The sequence below is a fragment of the Crinia signifera genome, chromosome 19 (assembly GCF_055691185.1).
Source record: "Crinia signifera chromosome 19, ASM5569118v1, whole genome shotgun sequence".
In the NCBI taxonomy this organism is placed as follows: Eukaryota; Metazoa; Chordata; class Amphibia; order Anura; family Myobatrachidae; genus Crinia; species Crinia signifera.
Genome location: NC_139226.1, coordinates 116,378,563 through 116,393,385, shown reverse-complemented (window position 1 = coordinate 116,393,385; position 14,823 = coordinate 116,378,563). Strand labels below are relative to the sequence as shown.

Below are 14,823 nucleotides of genomic sequence, written 5' to 3'. Positions count from 1 at the left end.
TAGATCGCTAGACAAATGAACATCACCACCTGATATTAATCAGAACACTACATATCCAGGAGGAATAAAGGACTATAACAATACCAAAAGTATAATAAAAAAAGACAAACATGAAGCAACACATAATCCACTAATGCCCCTTTCAGACCGCACTAAAAAACCGGTATCTTGCCGATTTTTAACCGTTTTGAAACTGTATTCTGTGCGGTCTGAAAGGTGCTAAGTGATTTAACCGCTTCCAAAAAAACGGGTTTTGGAAACGGTAAAAAAGCAGGGTCCTACCCGTTTCAGACCTGTTTTTTTGGGTGTCACAACGGATCTGAAACGGGATTCCCCCCCCCCCCTCCCCCCTGGGCAGTGCAGGGAGGGGAATAATGGCGCTGGGGGCAGGGGGTCCCTACAATGTGTGTTATATTAGTGGCGGAGTCCCTGCAGCTACTAGTTCCCATACTCTGCAGGGACCCCGCCACTGATATAACATACACTGTAGGGACCCCCAGCTTGATTATTCCCATCCCTGTGCTGTGGCTGCCCAGGGTAGGATCCCTGCTGTGAGGTTCTGGGGCTGGCTGCTGCTCTTCCCCCCCCCCCCCCCGTGTCCATACCTCCGGAGTCTGTATCGCCGGAGATGGAGTGCAGATAGCCGGCTCCTGTCCTGCACCCAGCAGCAGTGAGCGTTACGGGGGAGCCCTGCTCCCAGGCTTACAATCATTCAGTTCTGTGCTCCTCAGTGCACTGTGGCGGCCAGTCCGGGGGGGATTTGTGGGGGGAGAGAGGCTGCCCAGAGGTCCTCCCGCAAAACAGATTAATTGGGGGGGGGGGGGGCGAGGCTGCCCAGGTGTCCTACGGCAAAACTTATTCATTGGGGGGGGGGGGGAGACGCTGCCCGGGGGCCCTCCCGCCACACTGATTCATGGGTGGGGGGTGCCCACAGTGAGTAAGCCTGGGGGCCCTAATGTTAACACGGCGAGGGGGGGGGGGGTGCAAAGCTGCCCAGAATTTACAGTTTTCACTATCGCTTTCACACCGCAAACCTGCTTTAGACCAGGTATTTAGATGCGGTGTGAAAGGGGTTAAACTTGCTCTGACCCCTTTTAAAAAACGTTTTAAATACCTGGTCCAAAGCAGATTTTGCGGTGTGAAAGCAGCATAAGAAGTGCAACAGAATTAAAACATCGCTTTCTATTTTTTGGGTCCATATTTGTTTGTCAAACACATGAGCACAGAGAGAAAAGAAGAAAAAAAAATCAATGCTCATTCTCTCCACATCACTCTCCCATCAGACGGAGGCCGAGCGTCAGCCCCAGCCTGATAACATATTATTTGTTGATCTTAGCATGTAGTATAAAGATTTCTGATAACGACAAGTCTGTCATCTGCAAGATATATGATCTCTTACTGCCAAGACTTAAATGCTCTGTGCTCATTACAAAGTGCTACAAAGGAGAACATTCGTGCCACTTAAGGTTAGCGTAATGTGCCCATTACAGTAGGCCGCTACAAATCCAATATACTGCTACATACAGGAGTCCACTACATCAGCACGGTGTCCCCAGGGGAAGACACTGTACATGTGTGAGTTTTGAGAGTAGATAACATGTACCCAACAAAGACTAATTCAGACAAAAAGAAAAATGGGATCAAACTAAAACCAAATTCCAAATACAGGATGAGTATTCCCTATCCAGATATCTGTTATCCAAATTATTCAGAAAACCAGAGTTTCCGGAATGGCACTACTGAGGACATGATATGTAACTGACACTACTGGGGACATGATATGTAACTGGCACTACTGAGGACATGATATGTAACTGGCACTACTGGGGACATGATATGTAACTGGCACTAGTGGGGACATGATATGTAACTGGCACTACTGAGGACATAATATGTAACTGGCGCTACTGGGGACATGATATGTAACTGGCACTACTGGGGACATGATATGTACAGTAGCTGGCCCTACTGGGGACATGATATGTAACTGGCACCACTGGGGACATGATATGTACAGTAGCTGGCCCTACTGGGGACATGATATGTAACTGGCACTACTGGGGACATGATATGTAACGGGCACTACTGGGGACATGATATGTAACGGGCACTACTGGGGACATGATATGTACAGTAGCTGGCACTACTGAGGACATGATATGTAACTGGCACTACTGGGGACATGATATGTAACTGGCACTACTGAGGACATGATATGTAACTGGCACTACTGGGGACATGATATGTAACTGGCACCACTGGGGACATGATATGTACAGTAGCTGGCCCTACTGGGGACATGATATGTAACTGGCACTACTGGGGACATGATATGTACAGTAGCTGGCACTACTGAGGACATGATATGTAACTGGCACTACTGGGGACATGATATGTAACGAGCACTACTGGGGACATGATATGTACAGTAGCTGGCACTAATGAGGACATGATATGTAACTGGCACTACTGGGGACATGATATGTAACTGGCACTACTGAGGACATGATATGTAACTGGCACCACTGGGGACATGATATGTACAGTAGCTGGCCCTACTGGGGACATGATATGTAACTGGCACTACTGGGGACATGATATGTACAGTAGCTGGCACTACTGAGGACATGATATGTAACTGGCACTACTGGGGACATGATATGTAACGAGCACTACTGGGGACATGATATGTACAGTAGCTGGCACTACTGGGGACATGATATCTAACTGGCACTACTGGGGACATGATATCTAACTGGCACTACTGGGGACATGATATCTAACTGGCACTACTGGGGACATGATATGTAACGGGCACTACTGGGGACATGATATGTAACGGGCACTACTGGGGACATGATATGTAACGGGCACTACTGGGGACATGATATGTAACGGGCACTACTGGGGACATGATATGTAACGGGCACTACTGGGGACATGATATGTAACGGGCACTACTGGGGACATGATATGTAACGGGCACTACTGGGGACATGATATGTAACGGGCACTACTGGGGACATGATATGTAATGGGCACTACTGGGGACATGATATGCAACGGGCACTACTGGGGACATGATATGTAACGGGCACTACTGGGGACATGATATGTAACTGGCACTACTGGGGACATGATATGTAACTGGCACTACTGGGGACATGATATGTAACTGGCACTACTGGGGACATGATATGTAACTGGCACTACTGGGGACATGATATGTAACTGGCACTACTGGGGACATGATATGTAACTGGCACTACTGGGGACATGATATGTAACGGGCACTACTGGGGACATGATATGTAACTGCCACTACTGGGGACATGATATGTAACTGCCACTACTGGGGACATGATATGTAACTGGCACTACTGGGGACATGATATGTAACGGGCACTACTGGGGACATGATATGTAACGGGCACTACTGGGGACATGATATGTAACGAGCACTACTGGGGACATGATATGTAACGGGCACTACTGGGGACATGATATGCAACGGGCACTACTGGGGACATGATATGTAACGGGCACTACTGGGGACATGATATGTAACTGGCACTACTGGGGACATGATATGTAACTGGCACTACTGGGGACATGATATGTAACTGGCACTACTGGGGACATGATATGTAACTGGCACTACTGGGGACATGATATGTAACGGGCACTACTGGGGACATGATATGCAACGGGCACTACTGGGGACATGATATGTAACGGGCACTACTGGGGACATGATATGTAACTGGCACTACTGGGGACATGATATGTAACGGGCACTACTGGGGACATGATATGTAACGGGCACTACTGGGGACATGATATGTAACGGGCACTACTGGGGACATGATATGTAACGGGCACTACTGGGGACATGATATGTAACTGCCACTACTGGGGACATGATATAAACAGTACACAGTGTAGGGCATGTAAGAGACCAGTTATATACACAGTGTAGGGCATATAGTTGACCAGCTATATACACAGTGTAGGGCATGTAGGTCACCAGCTATATACACAGTGCAGGACATGTTGGAGACCAGCTATATACACAGTGTAGGGCAGGTAGGAGACCAGCTATATACACAGTGTAGGTCATGTAGGTGACCAGCTATATACACAGTGCAGGACATGTAGGTGACCAGCTATACACACACAGTGTAGGGAATGTAAGAGACCAGCTATATACACAGTGTAGGGCATGTAGGTGACCAGCTGTATATACACAGTGCAGGACATGTAGGTGACCAGCTATACACACACAGTGTAGGGAATGTAAGAGACCAGCTATATACACAGTGTAGGGCATGTAGGTGACCAGCTGTATATACACAGTGCAGGACATGTAGGAGACCTGCTATATACACAGTGCAGGACCAGTAGGTGACCAGCTATATACACATAGTGGAGGACATGTAGGAGACCAGCTGTATATACACAGTGCAGGACATGTAGGTGACCAGCTGTATATACACAGTGCAGGACATGTAGGTGACCAGCTGTATATACACAGTGCAGGGCATGTAGGAGACCAGCTGTATATACACAGTGCAGGGTATGTAGGAGACCAGCTGTATATACACAGTGCAGGGTATGTAGGAGACCAGCTGTATATACACAGTGCAGGACATGTATGATACCAGCTGTATATACACAGTGCAGGACATGTAGGAGACCAGCTGTATATACACAGTGCAGGACATGTAGGAGACCAGCTATATACACAGTGCAGGACATGTAGGAGACCAGCGGTATATACACAGTGCAGGACATGTAGGAGACCAGCTGTATATACAGTGCAGGACATTTAGGTGACCAGCTATATACACAGAGAAGGACATGTAGGAGACCAGCTGTATATACACAGTGCAGGACATGTAGGAGACCAGCTATATACACAGTGTAGGGCATATAGGAGACCAGCGGTATATACACAGTGCAGGACATGTAGGAGACCAGCTGTATATACAGTGCAGGACATTTAGGTGACCAGCTATATACACAGAGAAGGACATGTAGGAGACCAGCTGTATATACACAGTGCAGGACATGTAGGTGACCAGCTTTATATACACAGTGCAGGACATGTAGGAGACCAGCTGTATATACACAGTGCAGGACATGTAGGTGACCAGCTGTATATACACAGTGCAGGACATGTAGGTCACCAGCTATACACACAGTGCAGGACATGTAGGTGACCAGCTGTATATACACAGTGCAGGACATGTAGGTGACCAGCTATATACACAGTGCAGGACATGTAGGAGACCAGCTCTATATACACAGTGCAGGACATGTAGGTGACCAGCTCTATATACACAGTGCAGGACATGTAGGTGACCAGCTATACACACAGTGCAGGACATGTAGGAGACCAGCTGTATATACACAGTGCAGGACATGTAGGTGACCAGCTGTATATACACAGTGCAGGACATGTAGGTGACCAGCTATACACACAGTGCAGGACATGTAGGAGACCAGCTCTATATACACAAGGTAAAGAACACACTAACCTTTTATACAACTAGTGCTTTATATTACTGGTATCTGGTAGAGCGAGGAAACCCACGTTATGAATGCCCATGGCAGTATTACATGTATGTATATAATGAGGAATGTGCTCCATTCCAACAGCTTACTGTACATACAGTACTGTGAATAATGTAACCAGTGGGAAGGTTGTCCCTTATCTTACAAAATAACTGTTCAGTGGGAGATAGACAATCACATAACAGAATGTATACCTCCCATGGGAAAGACTTCCACAGAAGCTGCAAGAAATACAGCATGTTCCTAACTCTTGGTGTTGCAGAGGAACGTATACAGATTATACAGCAATAGGAGGCTTGTTCCTACCACGGCACATCTGAAGCATACACACTGAAACCAGCTTTGTATACTGCTGACCAGACAAAGACTGGAAGGAATATAACGCAGGATATAGGTGTGTATATACTGTATATATCTCTGCTAACGAGGGGAGTCAGACCAGGAGCACCGTGCAGCTTCAGCAGAGCAGGTATTTCCATAAAGAACCGCGGATGCCATTTAACAGTTAAACTTGAACCTTAAGCTGGGTACACATATATACAATTGTCGGGCCGTTCAATTGTATATGTATGTATGCTGTCCCGTACGAGCGATAAACGGCAAAAAACTGTATTGACCGTCCATACTCGGTCGGTCGACGGTTCTTTGCTGTTTAATTTTCATCCGACAGGACGGCCTCATATCGGTACAAAAGTGCAGTGTGTACGCACGTTCGACCGATATGCTGCCGTCCTTGCGACTATACTGCCAAAGCTGGAACGCCCATGTGGGTGTTCCATAGCTGCAGCATCTCTGGCAGGGTGACAAAAAAAAACAAAAAACGGCGTGGGGTCCCCCCCCACAGCCATAACCAGCACCAGGCTGAAAGAGCCGGGGCTGGTATTAAAAAATCAGAAACCCGACAAATAGGGCTTTGCTGATTTTTCAAAACCAGCCCCAGGCTCCAGGTCCGGGGCTGGTTCCCAAAATACGGGGGACAAAATGACTAGGGGTCCCCCGTATTTTACGAACCAGCCCCAGGCCAAACCAGCCAGCAGGGTAATGCCACAGCCGGGGGACACTTATTATATAAGGTCCCGCGCGGCCAAAACATTCAGCCCTCTGACCGGTCAGCCTGGCCAGGGGTCCTGGGGGAGTGGGGACCCCCCCAATTAAGGGGTCCCCCCCCTCCAGGATTAACCTGACCAAGCTGAAGCCTGGTGCTGTCCTCGATGCCCCTGGGCGGTGGGCATCGAGCTGATCTTTGTGTAAAAAAATAGATGAAAAAACTATTGTTTTAAACTGTGGAACTATGAGTTCCAGCAAGCGTCCCCCGCAAGCTGGGACTCGGAGAACCACAAGTCCCAGCCTGCGGGGCATTAAAGGGCCCGCTGGGTCTTGTAGTTCCACAGTAAAAAAAATAGTTAAATAAATACACACGGACACATTAGAAAAATAAAAGTTTAATACATACATACATTACACAAACACACTGATACTTACCTATCTTGATCCCGTAGGTAGGTCCCAGGGTCCAGGGCTCCAGGGCTGAAGAGTCCGGGGTCCTGGATCCGTAGTAATCCAAAGGGGTACCTGGGGAAGGAAATCCTACTCACCTGCTCCTGTGGCGACCACCTCGTCATCTTCTCTGCAAGTAGCGCTGCTCCCGGCTGCTGTGGTACCCGCTCCGCGGGTATCACTGCAGCCGGGAGCAGCGCTACTTGCAGAGAAGATGCTGGGTTGGTCGCCACAGGAGCAGGTGAGTAGGATTTCCTTCCCCAGGTACCCCTTTGGATTATTACGGATCCAGGACTCCGTACTCTTCAGCCCTGGAGCCCCGGACCCGGACCGGCCCCGGAACCAAGCCACCGGACCGGACCCTGGGACCTACCGACGGGCTCAAGATAGGTAAGTATCAGTGTGTTTGTGTAATGTATGTATTAAACTTTTATTTTTCTAATGTGTCAGTGTGTATTTATTTAACAATTTTTTTTCTGAGGAACTACAAGTGCCAGCGGGCCCTTTAATGCCCCGCATGCTGGGACTTGTGGTTCTCCAAGTCCCAGCATGCGGGGGAGGCTTGCTGGGACTCATAGTTCCACAGGAAAAAACAATAGTTTTTATTCTATTTTTTTTACACAATGATCAGCCCGGTGGCCACCGCACAGGGCCACCAGGGATAGCACCAGGCTTCATCCTGGTCAGGTATGTCCTGGAGGGGGGGGGGGGGGGGAGGGGGGGGGGGGGGCAGGCTGACCGGTCAGAGGGCTGAATGCTTTGGCCACGGGACCTTATATAATAAGTGTCCCCCGGCTGTGGCATTACCCTGCTGGCTGGTTTGGCCTGGGGCTGGTTCTTAAAATACGGGGGACCCCTGGTCATTTTGTCCCCCGTATCTTGGGAACCAGCCCCAGACCTGGAGCCTGGGGCTGGTTTAAAAAAATCAGCGAACCCCTATTTGTCGGGTTTCCTGATTTTTTAATACCAGCCCGGCTCTTTCAGCCTGGTGCTGGTTACGGCTGTGGGGGGGACCCCACGCCGTTTTTTTTTAATAGGTAAAAGGGTGACAGCTATAATTATGCCCTACCCCAGCCCATTATGATAATTTTAGTCACATGTGACGTGTCAATAGCCCAAATCGAGACAGTGTGTACGGTGGTACAATCTTTTTCTTGCGACTGTTTGGACGGAAGTACAACAGACGTCGCAAGTAAAATTGTACAGGTGTGTACGCGCGTCGGCTGTTGTTTGTGGACGGTCCGACGGGCGTACGGTCGGCCGAACGGTTGCCAGAAATAGGGATTGTATAGATGTGTACCCAGCTTTAGTGAAGCTAATGGCAAAGTGCGGAGCAATTCCCATTATAAACACAAGGGTCCACAACAAAGACTAGCAAAAAATAATACATTTCTAACACATTTCCTGGGCACAAACCACAGCATGATGATGAGAAATGGAGTAGGTAAGAGAACATAGAGCAGATGCTGTCCAATATCAGTAGTTTGGTTGCAGCATCACGAGGGTTGGAAAAGAGGTGTGGCCTTATGGACACCACCATTATCATCATTCTGGGGGTGTGCCCCAAGGCCCCACCCCTTCTCCATGAGGCTGCACAACCTGATCACTCAGGGCTACTGCCAGAGACTATGCTTATGCCAGCGGCTCTTCGGCAGTGCTAAGCCGGGTCGGACCCGGCTCTGATTCTTTCACATTAAACCTGGGTCACCTATTATACACAGGGTGACCTGGCTTTAACCCTTCTTATAAAGTTCACAGCCCCTTACATACAAAACTGTTACATTTCATTATCTATAGCAGAGACAATAATGCAACAGTCATGCGGCAGTGAACTTTTACTTGATTAAGTTAATAAATTATATAAAAAAAAATTAGTATATTTAGTATAAGCTATTTTTTTATTGTATATTTCTGTAGATCTGTAAAACAATGCAAAGTGAAATAAAGAAAAAATATATCGGTGGCAAAGAAGTTTAAAATGATTAAAATCTAGTCGACGGGTTCTGTCCCTTCTTGTATAACGGTCTTCAGTGCTTGCTGATTTTTCATCGTATATATAGTGACCACATTGCGATCATTATTATTCCTTCGTTGGGAATGTTCATAATTTATGTGAGATGTGTACTCTACCTCTCACGGGTGCCCTTGTTCTTAGATACTGCCTCAAACATTTTGGCCATGCAAGCTCGTTTTGCAGATGAACAGTACAAGTACTTCTGACCTCAACAAGATCCCCGTTGGAGAGGAAAATAGGATTTATGGTCTTACCTTGATAAATCCCTTTCTTTGAGTCCATAGGGGGCACAGGAGTTCACGCTGGGTATGAGAGGTGAGGTAGCAGAGCGTGCACCAAAGGGTTACAGAAATGTACCCAGCATGCTCCCTGCCTCCCTTCTCCCTCATATCCCGCCCCCTGACCCTGGGTCACCAGTTTCGTTAGCAAGCCCAAGGCAGGAGCGGAGCAGAGAAGAAGGAAGAGCAAACACACACACATAGCATACAAGGCCAAAGCCATGGAACTTCCCCATATAGGAAGCCCCGCTACCAGGTGCGTCTGGGAGGGCGTCCTGTGCCCCCTATGGACTCAAAGAAAGGGATTTATCAAGGTAAGACCATAAATCCTATTTTCTTTATCGTCCACTAGGGGGCACAGGAGTTCACGCTGGGACGTCCTAAAGCTGTCCCCTCACGGGTGGGGGACGCTCCTGGACTGCGGAAAGCACATGTCTACCAAACTGTGCATCAGCCGATGCAAAGGTATCAAACGCATAGAATTTGATAAACGTGTGGGAAGAAGACCAAGTCGCTGCCTTGCAGAGTTGTTCTGCCGAGGCCCCTCGACTAGCGGCCCAGGATGTACCCACAGACCTGGTAGAGTGTGCCGTAACCCCCTCCGGGGGAACCAACTGCGCTGAAAGATACGCTTGACGAATGACTGACCTGAGCCATCTCGCCAAGGATTGCTTGGAAGCAGGCCAACCTCGCTTCCTGGCCTCATACAAAAGAAAAAGAGAATCCGACTTACGAGTCGCCTTAGTCCTGCGAAGGTAAATCTGCAACGCACGGACTACATCCAGAGAAGCCTCTGCTTCTGATGATCCAGGAAAAGAAGGAACTACAATCTCCTGGTTGAGGTGGAATTTTGACACGACCTTAGGAAGAAAATCTAGCTTGGTACGTAGGACCGCCCTGTCTGGGTGAAACACCAGAAAGGGGGGCCTACAAGACAATGCACTAAGGTCGGAAACCCTTCTAGCCGAAGAGATAGCCAGGAGGAAGGCCACCTTCCAGGACAGCCACTTCAAATCCACCTCCTCCAAAGGTTCAAAAGGAGCTGCCTGAAGAGCTCTGAGAACTAAAGCAAGATCCCATGTAGCCACCGGTGGGCTTACCGGAGGCTGCAGATGAAGAACCCCTTGAAAAAAAGTTTTTACATCTGACATGAACGCCAACTTCCTTTGAAACAAAATTGACAAGGCAGACACTTGTACCTTTAAAGAGGAAAGGCGTAAACCTAAATTTAAGCCCGCCTGAAGAAACTCCAGCAGGCGGGACAAACGAAAACGTCTAGGCTGAAAACCTCTAGACGAACACCAATCAAAATAGGTCCTCCACACTCTGTAATAAATCCGTGCTGACGAAGGCTTTCTAGCACGCACCATAGTATGAATGACCTCCGGTGAAAATCCTTTATCCCTTAAGAGGGATACCTCAATAGCCAGCCCGTCAAAGCCAGGCGGCTCAGGTCCGGGTGGTGGAGCGGACCCTGAAAAATGAGGTCTGGACGTAGAGGCAGTCTCAGAGGAGACGCCACTGACAGATTCCTTAGGTCGGCATACCAACCTCGACGGGGCCAATCTGGGGCCACTAGAATCATCATCCCCCCTTCCTTCTTGAACTTGCGTAGAAGACGAAGAAGAAGCTGAAATGGAGGGAATGCATATACCAGACGAAACGGCCACGGTGCCGTGAGAGCGTCTACCAGGAAAGCTCCGGGGTCCCTTGTCCGAGAGCCGTACCGAGGAACTTTGCAATTGTGCCTGGACGCCAACAGATCTATTTCCGGCACTCCCCATTGGGACGTCAGCCACTGGAACACTTCTGGATGAAGTTCCCATTCTCCGGTGTTGATGTCCTGCCGACTCAGATAGTCCGCTTCCCAATTGAGAACCCCTGGGATGAAGACTGCGGAGATTGCGGGAAGCCGTCTCTCCGCCCACCTGAAGATTCTGGACACCTCCTTCATTGCTCCTTTGCTGCGTGTCCCGCCCTGCCTGTTGACATAGGCCACGGCTGTGGCGTTGTCGGTCTGGACTTTTACCGGGCAGCCTTGAATGAGAGATTCTAAGGCCTGAAGAGCCCGAAGAATTGCTCTCAACTCCAGGACATTGATAGGCAGGTGACTCTCCTGTGCTGTCCAACGACCCTGAACCGACTGAGAGTTGCAAACCGCACCCCAGCCCCGAAGGCTGGCATCCGTGGTTATTAGAATCCAAGATGGAATCCAAAATGGACGACCCTGGGATAAGTTGTCCGCCTTCAACCACCAAGTGAGAGACAGGCGGACCTCCGGAGATAACGTGATCAACTGACTCTTCAGACGAGAATGATCTCCTGACCATTGGGCTAGAACGCACAGCTGAAGCTGTCGCGAATGGTACTGTGCATACTCCACCATGTCGAATGAAGCGACCATAGAGCCCAACACCACCATGCAACTGTGCACAGAGACCCTTCTGTGACTGAGCAGGGAGAGAATCTTTTTCTGTAGAGAGTGGATCTTGCTCTCTGGCAGAAAAACCCTCTGGAGCTGAGTGTCCAGCAGAGCGCCCAAGTGGACCATCCTTTGAGAAGGAGTCAGAAATGATTTTTTCCAGTTTATCTTCCAGCCGTGAGATGATAGAAGCGTAATCGCCAATTGCAGATGATTCTGCAATAGGTCTGGGGAATTCGCCACAATCAGAAGATCGTCCAGGTACGGGATCAATCGAACCCCCAGACGGTGCAAGTGAGCCGACATAACTGCCATCACCTTGGTGAACACCCTGGGAGCCGTGGACAGTCCGAAGGCCAAAGCCCTGAACTGAAAGTGGTCCTCCTGGATGGCGAACCTCAAAAACCGCTGATGGTCCAGCCGGATGGGAACGTGGAGGTACGCGTCCTGGATATCGAGCGAGGCCATGAAGTCCCCCGGTTCCAGGGATAGAATAATGGACCGAAGGGACTCCATACGAAACTTCGGCACCCGCAAAAACACATTGAGCGACTTCAGATTGAGAATCGGTCTGTGAGAACCGTCCGGCTTGTCGATCAGAAACAGAGTGGAGTAGAACCCCTGCCCCCTCTGTTCCTGAGGAACTGGAACAATAACGTTCGAGTCTAAAAGGGATCGGATGGAAAACTGCAGCGCCAGTTGTTTCGCTGGGTCCCTTGGAAGACCCGTGCGAAAATAACGCTGAGGAGGGGGAACCCGGAACGTAAGGGCATAACCCCTGGAGACCACCCCCCTGACCCAAGCATCCGTCGTGGTGTCGCACCACGTCGGCGCAAAGGACAGGAGACGGCCCCCCACCCTGGGATCCCCCGGGTGGGGCCTCGCCCCGTCAGGCTGCAGGCTTGTCAGTCTGCTTGGCCGCTGGGCGTCTGGTAGCCCAGGGCTGCTTGGTGCGGGGTTTGGCTGTTTTGGAGGCCGAGGCAAATCTGGCAGCAGATTGACCTCTGGCCTTACCCTGGTTCCGAAAGGACCGAAACGTCGACTTCTGCCGGGGAGGCGCTGCTGAAGGCAAAAATGCAGTCTTAGAGGCCGCCAGGGTAGTCACAATTTTGTCCAACTCTGGACCAAACAGGGTATCCCCCTGAAAGGGGAGAGCCTCCAAAGCCCTCTTGGAATTGTTATCCGCTCGCCAGGACCTAAGCCACAAAACACGTCTGGCAGCAATAGTGGCTGCGGAAGCCTTAGAAGCTAGGACTCCCGAGTCCAGAGCAGCCTCCCCCAAATACAAACTAGCTTTTTGTATATTCTGTACGTGGCCCAGGAGAGATTTGCGACTAGAACCATCGGACAATCCCGACTCCAACATGCCCGCCCATTCAGAAACTGCCTTGGCAACCCATGCTGCTGCAAGAGAGGGACGCGTGACTGCGCCCACCTGTGAATAAGCAGTTTTAAGGAAATTTTCCAATTTCCTATCCGACGGGTCTTTTAAGGAAGAAGAATCCGGAATGGGCAGCACTGAAGAGCGCACCAGCCTAGCCACATGAGCATCCACCGGGGGAGGCTTCTCCCACTTAGCCCTCTCTGAGGGAGGGACCGGATAGAAAGAAGTAAGGCGCTTAGGAAGCTGGAACCTTTTAGCCGGCTGAGCCCAAGCTGTTTCCAATAAATCTTCCATATGGGCCGAAGGTGGAAACTGAGCCAACACCTTCTTAGGCCGCTTAAACAGCGGGACCTTGCTACTAGGAGCAGGGGCCTCCTCCTCCAACTGGAGGACTGCCCTGACCTCCCGCACCAATGAGTCTACCTCTGCTGAGGACAAAGTGTCGTCAGCCACAGTGGATCCGTGATCTGAAGTATCCGTAGACCCCCCTGCAGCCGAGTCCGAATCGGAATCGTGAGAATCCTGCACAGGACTCCTGTGCCTAGGCTGCCGCCTGGACCCCCTGTCCGCCAAACTAGCCGATAACCCCTGCACAGACTGTGCAAAGGACTGCAACCATGGGGGTTCTACATAAGCCTGAGCTGCCCCACCACTGGTATTAGCGACAGGGGGCAGGGGCGCAGGGGGAGCTGGTGCGGACAAGCGGTCAATAAGCTGTGTCATTACCTGAGTCAACGTCGAGGCCCAGGCCGGTTCCTGCTGGGTAGGAGGCAGAGGTAACGGGTTTGCTTCCACCGTGATACACCTGGAACAAACCTCCTCCTCTTCTTGAGACAGTACATCCGAACAGTCTCTACAGGTACGCTGCATTGGAGAAGGAGCCTCCTTGCTCTTCGCCTTAGGCATACTGACCGAGCAAACAAACAAACACCAGCAGTTACTACCAGACACAGAATAAGCAAGTGTCCCTATATAGGAAAGGCCCAGGGGCACCACACACTTGCAGCCTTTCACACAAAAAGCCTTAGCAAAGCAATTTGTAAAGGGCAAATATATCACAGTTCAGCAAGCTGAATAGGAGACAGAGATTATGCAACACACAAACTCTGTATGGTGACAACTCCTTTCACCTGTAATAGACAAGATTGGCCTGTCTGTACACAGGAAAGGAGACAATAGCAGGGCTCAACAATCCAGCCAGTAGCAGGAGAGGAGAATACTATACCAAACCAGGCTCCAGGAGCAAGGTGTAAGGGAGAATTCCAGCAGCCTCCTGTCTCTATACCCAGCATGTGCCAGAATGGCTGCTGATTAGGCTTTTTAAAGGAGGAGCTGGAACACCTGGGGCTGTGAGAGGTAGCACTCAGCACTTCCCAGGGGTGGGGGAGGGACCTCAGGACATCCCATTAACCCCCTCAGGCATCAACCTCCCGGGACACACCTGAATAAAAGTCCCTGGTGGTCTAGTGGAAGGGTGGCTACGCCAGACCCACACCGCCTGCCCCCCCGCTGACTCCCACAAAACGGGGGGGGGATCTGCTGCTAGACGCGGTCCCCTGCACACAGGGAACCGCTGCTTACCTGTCCCAGGACGGGGCGCAGCTGCGGGAGCCTCCGGAGTGAAGACCCCGCGACGGAAGACCCCAGCCCA

The 14,823-nt window shown here is 50.2% G+C and overlaps 1 protein-coding gene across 2 annotated transcripts in view; it reads right to left on the bottom strand.

Annotated features, from left to right (window-relative positions):
• Positions 1–14,823, bottom strand: part of ALG9 (ALG9 alpha-1,2-mannosyltransferase) — a 143,014-nt gene that overhangs the window by 28,738 nt on the left and 99,453 nt on the right. The window lies entirely within an intron of this gene.